Source organism: Hylobates moloch, unplaced genomic scaffold, assembly GCF_009828535.3.
Source record: "Hylobates moloch isolate HMO894 unplaced genomic scaffold, HMol_V3 SCAFFOLD_1, whole genome shotgun sequence".
NCBI classification, from domain to species: Eukaryota; Metazoa; Chordata; class Mammalia; order Primates; family Hylobatidae; genus Hylobates; species Hylobates moloch.
Window position 1 is genome coordinate 186,014,725 of NW_026652276.1, and position 12,981 is coordinate 186,027,705.

Here is a 12,981-nt window from a genome sequence, read left to right on the forward strand (position 1 = left end):
AGTACATACGTATTTAAATTCATGTTATAGATTATTTGGAAAGACTGTTTTTCCCACTGTCACAAAGCAAGTTTATTTCAAATGCTTTATCACATGCACCTTTATCATCATTGTACTCATCAGTAAAGCCATCTCTTTAGTCTAAAGTCAGTTTTCTGAAATGCAGCATTTTCACTTCTACATTGTCTGGGATTGTGTGTGTGTGTGTGTGTGTGTGTGTGTGTGTGTTGTGTGTGCATGCATTTTAAATATGTATGGTATTGCAAAAGGAAGTGTTCCCCAAGTCAAAAATAACTACTCATTCTTGTTTATGTCAGTTAGCTTTTCCATTTGGTTTTATACACATACAAATATATCCTCTCTATATCACAATCACTTATTGTTTTGCTTTCTCATATGATCTATGAAAGGCATGAGAAACATTCAACATTTGAAACTGTGAGAAATAATTAACAGAACAGGTGTTAAAATGTCTTTAAAAAAAAACTATTTCTACTAGTGAACTCTAAATTACCTAAAACTAACAAAAGATTGAAACTATTTCCATTTATGTCATCACAAAGAATTCTTGGCTATTCAAAATAAAGTCCTTGAGATAGTTCCCTCTAATATGAGAGATGCTGCACAGTGCTATTCTCTGGGGGATAATTTCTTGGGGAGAGAGGAATTCATTTATATTCCAGCAGTACTTCTACACTAACATCTATAGGTACATTAGAGAAGAGCAAAAAGAAAGAAACTTGAAACAGGCCTGACTTAGATCTGTGGTTCTCCAACTTAGGTATATGTCAGAGTCTCCTCAAGACCTTGTTACGGTACAGTTGCTGGGTTCCATCCCTGTGTTTCTGATTCCATAGGAATGGAGTAGGGTCTGAGAAGGTGCATTCCTAACAAGTACTCAGGTGCTGCAGATGCCACACTCTGATCTAGATTATGCTAGACATTGCTCATCATATGAAGGTAGATTTTATCTTTCAGGAGTTTAGGACAGGGAAATGACATTATAGGATTTGTGGTTTTTAAAATATCACTGACAGCATTATGGACAGTAGTGTTTTCACATAACATATTTCATTTATTCTAATATGTATTTTTTCACAATTTCTGGTAACAGAGTCCATCTTCCCATCAACAGTATATCATAGTTTAATTAGCAGTGATTTTTCTTTCTTGGCAGTGCATAAAATAATGGTGTAAATTATCACTTACAGGCAGCAGATTCACTGACATACAGTATTATCACCTCTGATATAATGGCACTGTGAAGGGGGAAAATAGGTTTTATTCCCATTTTACAGATGAGGAAATAGATTTCAGGACAATACAGGAGATAACATGCCTAGTACATGACAGGTCCAAGATGAGAAATTCAGAAATTTCTGACACACAAAACAAACACCATCCCCCTCAATGATACTACTTATAACAACAACCTGTAGTTAGTTCACTTGCCAGAGAGAAGAAAAGACAAGAGCATACCGGTGTACCCTAACCAACAACAGGAGCAAAGAGAAGAGTCCATGGATACCAGGTGTGAAATGCCAAATTTAAGTAATCAAGAAAAAGTGTCTCAAGATTTTTATTAAAAAACTAAATAAATGAAAAGACACAATGAACCACCTCCACAAATACAGAGATAGAATCAAAAGACTAGTTTGGGAACACTGTTTCATACAGTGCTGAGAGATGCAGAATATGACATAACATCTCCAAAGCAACAGACATTAGCTTAAGGATTTAAATTATAGTTAGTTGGTGATACTAGGAAGTCAAGTTTGTGTAAAGACAGGCACTGGGCCCGGAGAGTGGCCAGAGGCCAGAATGCCACACATGACCAGCTTTCTGAAAGATGACTAGAAACCCAAGATACTGCAGCAGCATCAAATGCAACACCTCTCAAAAGCCCACAAACTTAGCTTCTGACCAAACCCTGTCTGGAAAGGTGTGATGTTCTAAATACCATTCTGTAGGCTGCCAGATGATTTTTTAATTTGAAAAATTAAAGGAAAAATCAGAATAGAAAATCTAACCATTATTATTTGTCATAACATCCTGCATATTCCTACTCCCCACTGCAAGTCTACTAATAAAAGATCCACTAAATTATGCAATCTTCTCAGTACATTCTGAAAAGCACATTACACCTTTACTTGGCCCAATGACACGTTCTAATTCCTAGGAGAAGAATGTGCAGATATTCTCGTTCATCAAACAAATCTTCCTCACTAAAACAACTCAACGCTCAGAGGAGCTAACAGTCTAAACTGATCATTCTTCTGGGGCCCAGATAGTTTTCATCTCTAAAAGGAACTCTAAATACTACTTAAATCTCAAATTCAACTTCTAACTAGAAAAATGAAAAAAACTTAGAAGAGGGCACAAAGCTTTTGCTGTGACCATGATACATACTTTAAAACTTGAATACCTTGACAGATAAGCAGAGTTATCACAAAGACCAAATGGGGATAGGGTCTACAACCAGACATGAGAGACATCCGAGTGCTGTGGTAAAGCTGCAAGCCAAACATGAAGAACGTAAGGAAGCACCATCCAGGGCAATTAACTCAAGATATTTCTATTTTTCCTGCTTGGTTATGGGTGCATTATAAACATGTAAGTCTTAAGACTGATTTAGGGGAAAACATTTAAATGTTTATAAACAGGCAATAAAAGCAGCAGTAGAGACTGACAATTATAGCACTAAAAAAGCCACATTATTATTAAGTTTGACACAACTCATGAGCAAAATAACCTAGAGTTAAAGGCAAGGCATATATCTAAATCAGCTCCCCTATCAAAATAACTATTCCATACTCCCCCAAACAGACAAATGACAAATGCTTCTAAGTAAAGGCTGAATCATGCAGGGTAAACAACAGCAAAGCAGCATCACTTGGATAAACAACTAGCAGCAAAATTAACAATCATTTTCACTTCAAGGCAGATGGCCCCTGAAAGGTGATACTTGCCTCAAAGTCCTAACTGATCAATAGTCAAGGTAACAAAATCACCATCATCATCATCATCATCATCATCATCATCATCCATCATCATCATCATCATCATCATCATCATCATCCTCCCTTGGGTGAGAAAAGATGCTGAGAAAAGTTTGGACAGGAGTCAGCATAAAGCACTGCTTCCCACTCCAGGAGCCTCAGGAGGTATAGCCTGTCCTTACTCCCAGGCAGCCAAGGCAGAGGCCCACGGCCTAGGCTCAGTTTGTAACATGCCCACCGGTGGTGACTCTCCAAAGAAGTCTCGAGGTCACAAGCAGCAAAACTACAGGGGAAATTCACTGGAAGGACTCAGCTTCAGTGGCAAAACACATCTAGCACCATGGCCTCAAGGCTGATCCAGTGGTGTGCCCACAGCTGCTGCCTCTCCCATTGCCCACTCTTTTATTACACAACCTACTTCAATCACTGTAACTAGAAATAAAATAGCCAGTTAGTTTGTATTATTTGGAACCCAGAAGCCTGAATGACAAGCTTCACCATTACACAGTCATTATTTCATTTTTGTTAAAATTAAATAATTTCTGAAAATCTGTTGTTCTGTGTTTTGATTTTAATAAGAAAATCATGACATTCAGTAGGAAATTAGAAATGAACACAATGAAGAAAGTAACATTATTTATAACCCCACCACCTAGACCAAAATAACCACGACCATTTTGGAGCACACTCTTCTAAGCTTTCTTCCAAAATGGACATCTTGACAAGAGAACAAGCACGAAGGCAGTAAGCAAACTGGTGGTCTACGGAGTCATTAGGCCGGGGCAGCCAGGTAAAGTCATCATCCAATACACTTCTAAGAACAAAGGGGCTTCATTCCGCTTCTCCTAATAAGCAAGCCAAGAAAACACATATAAATCACAGCCATCCCTGGCAAACCAGAGTGTACAATTGTCCTATATATCTGAATAGTCCAGCCTCCTGATTAGGAAACCCTACTTTAGAAATAGTCCCATTCATCAGAAGAGGCTATGAATTATAAATTCTTCCTATATAGCACAATTTAATCAGTTGTTAAAAAGGGCAACAAGAAGATAAACCTTCCTATGTTATAAGCAACCTAAAATTTTTATGAAAAACTTCTCAAACAAAAGCTACAATTTAACATCAGAAAGCACAAAATATAGATAGCATTCCTTCCTTCCTATTAAGTCAGCAAAAAATGTCATTACAATTTATCTTTGCATAGGTCACTCAAATAAAAATACAGAGAGAACAAAGGACATTTTTCCTAAATTATCAAGGTATCACTGAAGCAGTTACATCTAGTCCTTCTCAACCAAAATAATACATCTTTGTTTTCTCCTCCTGTAAGTGGGTCAGAGCCCTTACAAATGCTGGAAGCAGGGAAACAGCCTGAACATCAAAATATATTGTTTCAAACATATCTAGGAGCTGACAAGATGTTCTGGGATGAGAGCAAAAAAATGAAGCCATAATTAACAAAATCTGGTTAGATGGAGTCTGATTTAAAAATAATACTCCACAATATAAAGCAACAACAGAAACCCCACTAAAGTATGGAAAATCCAAGTCTAGATTCAAATACAGTGATACATGGTTGATAAGAATAAGAAAGCCAATTCTCTGAGCTTAACGTTGGTCCTTTTAAACTGGGATCTTCGCAGCAGTGTCAGATTTGGCTTCCTGCCTTTCTCAGAAACTACTTACCTACAGGCTATTTTCTTACCTCTTTTCTCAAAATACTCTATTTTGAAGATGACTCCGGATGAAATTCCCTATCTCCACTGATCAAATTCTACTTACAGCAGAATAACCTCTGAATCAAATACACTGAGCACAATATAAAACGTCTTAATCTGTTTAGGTTGCTTTAACAAAATACCACAGAGTGACTCACAAAAAGCAGAAATTTATTTCTCACAGTACTGGTGGCTGGGAGTCCAAGATCAATGTGCCAAAAGATTGATTCTGGTGAGGGCTGGTTTCCTAGCTCACAGGTGGGGCCTTCCAGCTGTGTCCTCACGGTGGAAGAGGCAAGGGGCCTTTCTCAGTCCTCTTTATAAGGGTACTCATCCCACTCATGAGAGCTATGCATTGGTGATCTAATTGTCTCGCCCAAAAGCCCCACCTCCTAATACCATCACATTGGGGGTTAGGAATTCAACACATGAATTTCAGGGGAACATATTCAGACCATAGCATGGTCAAAAATAAAATTTATTTTTATCCTTTCATGGAGCAATAGTGAATAATCGTTCTATCTGGAGGAACCATGGAATGAACATACATTAAAACAAGTCTTTAAACTGAGTCCTAAGAATGTAGAAAAGGTATAGAAATCATCTGATTTATTATGTTTTCTACATATAAACCCTTCCTGGACAGAAATTAGGGGGCAGTGGAGGAGAAGAAAAGGAAAAGAAAATGTTTTTTTAATTTTAAAGCCTAACCACAGATTGTAGTTTCCGAAGTACAAGGAGAAGTGACACCAAACTTTGAACCTCACTTGACTCTAAAAATGGGAAGATCTACAGGTGATGAGAAAGAATTGCACTTTGAAATGGCAACTTTTACCAACAATTTTTTTCTGTTATGTTGCATATTAAATATGCTCAATTTATTACGGGCCTTCAATTTCCACAAATAAAATACTCGTCCAGTATGTACTGAAATATCTACCTACTAAATATTTATAAAGTAACCTTTGTCAGTACTATGCCAGCTCACAGCCTGCAATGTTTTATTGTTATTATTCTGACTTCATTTGCCTGCTTTTTAAAGAATGTTCCAGTATCATTTTTACAAAACTGGAGGGAAGGGACTGAAAGCAAAAAGATGTAAGAACTCTTAAGTGAAAGCACAGAAATGGTGTCAGAAAATAAAATAAATTAGCTTTAAAAGGGGCTGCATGGTAAGAAAAGGATGTAAACTTCTTGAATTTTGCTTCTAAGGAATTCTAATTTTGATGCCAAAATTAGATGGTGACATATTGAGGTATATAACAGGACTGTAAAGCTAAATTTAGATGCTCCTTCTTTAAAGCATCCACCAGCTCCTAGACCACTTATTGAATAGGTATCTTGTGCTAAACAGTTATGTACATTATTTTAGTTAAAGATCAAAATGTATATGCATTATAGAGAAACTGGACTCCGGAGAAGGTTACCTATTTGCCCTAGGTAAACATCAGTGACCAAGTTCATATGAAAATCCTGCCTGACTCCAAAGCATGTGATCATTCCTCTAAATCAAGCTGTCCCTCATACCATCCACCCCTCTTCAGCATCTACTTTATATGCACTGTCCCCTTAAATCCTCACAACCCTATGTGAGGTGAGCATTATTATCTTTATTATAAGGATTAGGAAAACTAGCACAATGAGATTAGGCAACTTGCCAGAATTTAGCTTCTGGTCCCTGGCTCCAAAGCCCATATATTCTTTCCAATATATTTTGCTGCTTTCAGCTCTAACAGTCTACAAATCTATCATCACGCCACAATCTCTTCCTTTACAGGAAACCATGATTCTGTGCAGGAAGATCGAGTCAGAAGTGATATTTCATTACCACCACAACTCTCATCCTTCTCCCTTCACACGCTCCACATCACCTCTCCCAGCAAAATGACCAGACATCTTCTCATAGATTGGCATTACTATCAGCTACTCCCCCTACCACTGCAGATCATAAACGCTGAAGAAAAGTTGGAGGAAATGTTCCCACCAAGAAAAGGTCATTGGGGCCACTTTTACAGTCTGCCATATTCTACCTGATAATCTTATTCCAACAAGCCCAAGGATCAGGTCAAATCAATATATATTTAAAATAAAAATTTAAATATTCCCATTGTCATTTTGATCTTATGTCATTATCAGCTGGTTGACGGCAGGCAACATTTCTAAGTCTGTGACTTCATCTATAAAATAAATATGATATCAAATGACCCTTCAACCTTAGAGCTCTAAGTTAATCTAACATACATCCCCTCTTCCTTTGCCTGCTTGTGAGAAAGCAGCTGAAAATTTGGCAGGGTGCAGTGGCTCACACCAGTAATCCCAGAACTTCGGGAGGCTGAGGCGGGTGGAATGCTTGAGGTCAAGAGTTCAAGGCCAGCCTCGCCAACATGGTGAAACCCCATCTCTACTAAAAATACAAAAGTTATCCGGGGGTGGTGGTGCACACCTGTATTCCCAGCTACTCGGGAGGCTGAGGCAGGAGAATCGCTTGAACCTGGGAGGCAGAGGTTGCAGTGAGCCAAGATCACCCCACTGCACTCCAGTCTGGCAAAAGGGCGAGGCTCCATCTCAAAAAATAAATAAATAAATAAATAAAAAGCAGAAGCTGGAAATGTATAAGCAAGGGCAGATAAAACTCGACAGTAAGCAAAGCAAGTGATCATTAGGTACTGCAATATACACAAGGACCTACTCAGAGGCAGGTGTGCATGCACACATGTCTACATGCGAAACAAGTGACTTTTGTCACAATCTACAGTTTATTCTTGCCAACCTGAAATGAACCACCTATTTTTACCTCATCTGCATTCAAGAGAGGGCCCAGACTGATCCAAAAGGGCCACTGAACCATGTTCACCACTGAGTCTTGAGGCAAGCCAGATCTCCAATCCTTAGACTGATCTCTGGCTTGACTGCAGCTATCAACTGAACATGAGGAATGGAAAGCTACAAAAGCCTAAAGCTTACCACAAAAGTAGCATTTCAAATATAAATCTACTTCTGTATTTTATTAATTCTGGTAGAAGGTGAGGCCAGGGCTCAAAAAGCCTGGATATCTTAACATTCTAATCGTTTTTTATTCTTCTTCTTCCTTTTTAGAGACACAGTCTCGCTCTGTGTCTCGGGCTGGGGTACACTGGCACGATCCTAACTCACTGTAGACTCCAACTCCTGGGCTCAAGTGATCCTCTCACCTCAGCCTCCAGAGTAGCTGGGACTCCAGGCCCGCTACCATCCCAGCTACTTTTTCTTTTATTATCTGGGTAGATACAGGGAATCCCTATGTTCCCCAGGCTGGTCTTAAACTCCTGGTTTCAAGCAATCCTTCCCCGTCAGCCTCCCAAAGTGCAGGGATTACTTCCATGTGAGCCAATGCACCCCGCCTACATTCTAATCTTAATTCTCTAAATCTAGATGATGACACTTCACGGTTGAGGAGCCTGAGATAGGATCAAAGGTGGCAAGATTAAAATTAAAATCCTAAGGCCATTTGTAATCCCAGCACTTTCGGAGGCCAATGCAGACAGATCACCTGAGGTCAGGAGTTCAAGACTAGCCTGGCCGACATGGTGAAACCCTATCTCTACTAAAAATACACAAATTAGCCGGGCGTGGTAGTGCATGCCTTGAACCCAGGAGGTTGCAGTGAGCCAAGACCGCACCATTGCACACCAGTCTGGGTAACAGAGAAAGACTCCATCTCACGCCAGTAATCCCAGAACTTCGGGAGGCTGAGGCGGGTGGAATGCTTGAGGTCAAGAGTTCAAGGCCAGCCTCGCCAACATGATGAAACCCCATCTCTACTAAAAATACAAAAGTTATCCGGGGGTGGTGGTGCACACCTGTATTCCCAGCTACTCGGGAGGCTGAGGCAGGAGAATCTCTTGAACCTGGGAGGCAGAGGTTGCAGTGAGCCTCACCTCACCTTCTCCATCTCAAAAAAAAAACCACATGCCAAGCAATCTCAAATAACAAATGGTAAATTTAGGGCTGTGAAGAAAGTTGAGAATTATAATAGACTGAATTTGCGGCAAGACAAAAAAAATTTTAATTTCAGTTACAAAGATGTTATTATCTCTAAACCATAACACAGTAAGTATCTGCAGCTCAGCAGATTATCTAAATTTACACGTGAGAAGTGGAATGAACAAAACTTACCAGTCCAATCCAGAGACCTTTGCCGGGAATTCTGGCTGCTGCCATCAATAAAATGGAAGAGAAACAGCCAAGGTAACTAAGCTGAAGTCCCAACTCTGCCATTAATAAGCTGAGTGTGCCTCCAAGGTTCAGAACTTGTGGGTATTTCAAACATTGAGTGGGAACATCTAGAAGGAAAGAGCTGCCATAAGGAAGCCCCACGAGGGCTGAAGAGCTGGCAGGGGTAGTGGGCCCAAGTCCCGTCCGCTGGTCAGGAGGCTTTTCCAGGCCAACCAAAACCACTATAGTAGTTGGAGACCCCACTGAGTCCATGAGAACACAGAGAAGTTGGGGTAAAACAGCTATAAGAAGAAACATTTGCAAGGCTGTTCAGAAGGCAGTAAAACAAGAAGATACTATCCAATATTTCCTATTAAAAAATACAGGGCCGGGCGCGGTGGCTCACGCCTGTAATCCCAGCACTTTCGGAGGCCGAGGCTGGTGGATCACCTGAGGTCTGGAACTCAAGACCAGCCTGGCCAACATGGTGAAACCCTGTGTCTACTAAAAATACAAACATTAGCTGCGCATGGTACCAGGCGCGCGCCTGTAATCCCAGCTCCTCGGGAGGCTGAGGCGGGAGAATCGCTTGAACCCGGGAGGCGGAGCTTGCAGTGAGCTAAAATCGCGCCACTGCACTCCAGCCTGGGCGACAGAACGAGACTCCGTCTCAACAGCAACAAAAAAATCCCAGAGTTCCACGCGGCGCCAGCCCCAGCCCTTCCGCCAGGGCCGCCGTTGGAGAGCAGCAGCCCTGGCTCTCCGCTACCCTATGGCCGTGGGCCTCAACAAGGGCCAAAAGATGACCAAGAAAGTGAGCAAGCCCAGGCACAGCCGCCGCCGCGGGCGTCTGACCAAACACACCAAGTTTGTGCGGGATATGATCCGGGAGGCATGTGGCTTCGCCCCGTACAAGCAGCACGCCAAGGAGTTACTGAAAGGTCTCCAAGGACAAACGGGCCCTCAAGTTCATCAAGAAAAGGGTGTGGGCGCACATCTGCGCCAAAAGGATGCAGGAGGAGCTGAGCAACGTCCTGGCCGCCATGAGGAAAGCCGCTGCCAAGAAAGACTGAGCCCCCTTCCCTGCCCTCTCCCTGAAATAAAGAACAGCTTGACAGGAAAACACACACACACACACACACACCTTTTTTTCTTAGTATTTCCTAACCAATTGGGAAAGAAATAAAAATCTTTATTCAAATAAAATTTGTGTCTACTCTATAGGCCAAAGAATGTGCTAGGCACCAGAAACGTGAACATGAGACAGTTAAAGCTCCTTGTCTCTAGAGCTAGCGGAGTGAAAAGCACTGAGTCCCAGTACAAAGGTCTAGACGGTGCTCTAGGAGGCAGCAGGACCCTCTGCAGTGGGGTGGTAAGGGCAGCGTGCAGGGGACATGGCATCTTCTCAGTGAGGTCCAGGCAGAGGGAAGTACACATTATGAAGATAAGAAGGGTAAAAGAGCCAGAAATGGCAGGATCAGTGAGGACTTTAGATAAAGAGGACCACCAGACTGTGAACGACCTGTTTTAAGCTACATTAATGAGTCCCTTTTAGGAATATAATTCTATGGATGATGCAAAGGGCGGAGGAACAGGAAGAGAGGCTAGTGAACAATATTTGAGGGCAGACGAGGAACGACAGAATGAAAGCAGTACAGCGAGTTTTGACGGAAGCATTTGGAGATGACTTCTGCAAAGAAACCGGTAGGATCTAGTGACCAACTAGATGTAGACTATGGGGGAAAATGAGCAGACAAAGTAACTCGGGCTTCTGCATTTAGAAAACACTTTTTTTCCCTCAAGAGACAAGTTCTCTCTGTTGCCCAGGCTAGAGTGCAGTGGTTATTCACAGGCACAATCTTCGTGCACTATGGCCTTGAACTCTTGGGGTCAAGTGATCCTCCCACCTCAGCTGCCAGAGTAGCCACAACTACAGGCACACATCATCGCACCCAGCTGGAGACACTTTTAAAAATTAAAAAGCAGAGTGACAAAATTTTAGAGACAGAAGGGTCATCCCCAGGTCACAGCGAGGCAGGATAAAGCCTGTAGGCCCCACTGTTGTAGACCCTGGCAATTAACAAGTAGCATGAGTAGGAAGCCTGGCAGAGAACGGATAACGGCTCCAGCAGCTGCTGCAAAAAGAAAAGCTGGAAGGTTACATACATCGGCAAAAATCCTTACTATTTGCTAGAGTAAGATTAGGGAACTTAATTCTATTCTTACATAGACCTTACAAAATTTCTTGTTGCCTTCTACTTTCTTTCAAAGATATTTATGATGTTCATTTAAATACAAAAAGTTACACACAGGGTAATTTCTATCACCGACCCCAGAGCCCCTAAGGTCAGCCATAAACCAAAAGGAGTATTTATTCCCTCCCCCTCACCCTGCAACCACATTTTACAAGAAAGAAAACTGAATGAAGCACAGGCCATACGATCTATCTTTCAGTACGGTCAGGAAAGATTAGACAAGATAATGAGTTTGGTTTAGGGCCAGTTATATTTGAGATGTCAACAGACATTTAAGTAGCGATATAAAGTAGACAGCTGGACATATAGATCTGTGGCTCAGAATACAGAGCTACAGATATAAATGTGGTAGTCACCAGCCCACAAATGGTATTAACACCATGGAAACAGATGCCATCATCTTCAAAGAGAATGCAGATGAGAAGAGCAACCGACCCACGACAATGACATTGAGGAAGGGCCAACATTTAGATAAAACCAACAAAGAAACTGAGAGGTACTGCTTTGGGTTTAACTTCTATCTACTTCTTCACTAATCAAAGACAGGAACCTTTCCTATTAAAGCATATATTTATATATATTCAGGGCCAAATACTGAAGTATTGGAGTACTGAAGACAATCAACTATAAATTTTAACAATTTCAGTTTAGTTGCCAGCAGTTAGTGACAGCAATCTTTCACTTTCCCTGACCTGTCAGAGAGAAATGGATTCCACTTAAGTGACATTTCCCAATAAAGGAAGCTTTTCCCTTTTTGTGAACAGTTTATAGCTCAAATTCTTCCAAGAGCCAGGCAGGTGAGTGTGAAGCACTAAGATTCAGACAGTAAATGTTGGGTCCTAGTTCTACTGGAGTGGGCCTGTGCCTCCTAAGGGCATTCACATTCAGTCTTCTGTAGAGAAAACTTGAGGGCCCTGGTACTTGCGGTACCATGTGAACTAGAAATCCAAACCATGCTTCCATGGGCTTTTTAACGACTGCACAAGGCCACATAGTAACAAACTTTCTTATATTTATCATCTCCAAGGTCTTTTCTCCAGCTATTAACCATTTTTCTCTATATACTAAGTCCTCATAAACTCTGTGTTGTAAAAGAGACAATTTAAAAAATGATCGGTTCTGTGGCTTTGGGTAAGTTATCTCACAGCCTCACTTTTTCGTCTGTAAAATAGAGATGATTAATAATATTGTTATGAGGACTAACTGAAAGCATGCTTGAAGAAGGCTTAGCACCCAGTGAAGGTGAGGTCATTAATGAAGGATGAGGAAGAGGGGAAGAGAAGGTGGGTAAATGATGATGTTCTTTAAGTACATCACTGATGATCAAAGTGCCAATAATGCCTACACAACTGCAAAAAACACCAGAGTGCCATACATACCAAAAAAACACACATAAACACACACACACACAGAAGTTATACCTTTTCTTGGTTTTTAATTGTTCAAAGTTTTTAACTATTAACTGAACAAAATATGACAATTAAATGGTACCTAACAAAATGCATCATTAAAAAGAAGTTGTTTAATTCTTGGTATTTTAATTGATTGTATTAACCACCTGTTTTTTTTTTTTTTTTAAGTTTTTTATTTTTATAGAGATGGTATCTCACTATGTTGCCCAGGCTGGTTTTGAACTCCTGGGCTTAAGTGATCCTCTTGCCTTGTGACTCCCAAAGTACTGGGATTATAGGGCATGAGCTGTCATGCTTGGCCTTAACTTTTTTTTTTTTTTTTTTTTTTTTTTTTTTTTGAGACAGAGCTTCGCTCTTGTTGCCCAGGCTGGAGCGCAGCAGTGCGACCTCCACCTCCCGG

The 12,981-nt window shown here is 40.9% G+C and overlaps 1 protein-coding gene and 1 pseudogene across 17 annotated transcripts in view; one reads left to right on the forward strand and one right to left on the reverse strand.

Moving 5' to 3' along the window:
• SRPK2 (SRSF protein kinase 2) overlaps positions 1-12,981 on the reverse strand; it is a 297,326-nt gene that overhangs the window by 127,572 nt on the left and 156,773 nt on the right. The gene's annotated exons all lie outside the window — the stretch shown is intronic.
• On the forward strand, positions 9,549-10,120 carry LOC116809411 (large ribosomal subunit protein eL36-like; annotated as a pseudogene).